The following is a 1,127-nucleotide window of genomic DNA, read 5'->3' on the forward strand; positions in this document are numbered from 1 at the left end:
GTTTCATGCCTGGCCAAACAGGAGAGCACCAAAGGTAATCCTGTTGCACTTTTGCAGTCTTCAAATAATTATTGAAAGTAGGGAGGATCTGCTGGGAGTGGCTTGTTCTACCTAGCTGAAGCCATTTTGTAATTCTCTAAGAACATGTTTGGACATGTTGCCCCTCCTTGGGAGGATAGGTTTCGGTTTACCCCACCCTGGGAGGATAGGTTTCAGTTTACCCAACCCAGGGAGGATAGGTTTCAGTTTACTGGGAACGCCCTGCTAAGTTTCTGTTTACCAGATAACTTTCAGATTACTGGAAATGACATGTTATTCTCCCCCACTGCATACTTCTCCTCCCCACATTGTGCTCCTGTATATAAGCTGTGAGTGCTTTCAATAAAATGAAGACTTGATCGGAAATTTGACTTGTCTTCCTGCTTTTTGTGCCTCCTGTTCCCCGCCCACCCCGCCCCCCATTCTCGTTCTTCCCCTCCTAGGGTCACTGTTGAAGATCTCCGTGGGCCGGGGCAGAACAGAATCCATTGAATGTTACAAAACCGACCTGTACAAGCAGACACAGAATCTTACATAAGTATTTCTCTACACCTAATTTTCTCTGACACATCTACCCTCATTACTCCAGTCACTGAATCAATCCATCTAATTGAGGGTCTTCCTCTCTGGTGCTGTCCCCTGACCTCTGTAAGCATGATGTCCCTCTCCAAGGACTGGTCCCTCCTTGCAACATGCTCACTGTATGTCAGAGGAGACCTTAGAAATCTTGTCTCCAAGAATCAGTCTGGTTTAATCCTCACCATGACAAATATGTTTTTTTCTCCAGGCAGTCCATGGTATTAGTCTCTTCTCCAACCAAGGATCAGTCTGGTTTCACCCTCAACATGAAAAACTTGTTTCTTCTCCTGGTGGTCCATGGTATAGCCTCTTCTCCAGCACCTCAGCTCAGAGGCATCAATTCTCCTTCTGTCATCCCTAGTCATTGTCCAGCTTTCAAATGCATAGTAAGCAATTGCAAAGACTCTGGCCTGAATTATGGGCACGTTAGTCTCCAGACTGATGTCATTCCCCTTCACTACTCTGGAAAGGCCTCTGACAGCAGACTTTACCAATGCAATTTGTCTCTT

The 1,127-nt window shown here is 45.9% G+C and overlaps 1 pseudogene; it reads right to left on the reverse strand.

The window, feature by feature from the left end:
* The window catches only part of LOC102844350, a 15,090-nt pseudogene that overhangs the window by 1,280 nt on the left and 12,683 nt on the right, over positions 1-1,127 (reverse strand).

The sequence above is a fragment of the Elephantulus edwardii genome, unplaced genomic scaffold (genome assembly GCF_000299155.1).
Source record: "Elephantulus edwardii isolate Elephantulus edwardi_28Jun2011 unplaced genomic scaffold, EleEdw1.0 scaffold00573, whole genome shotgun sequence".
NCBI lineage: Eukaryota > Metazoa > Chordata > Mammalia > Macroscelidea > Macroscelididae > Elephantulus > Elephantulus edwardii.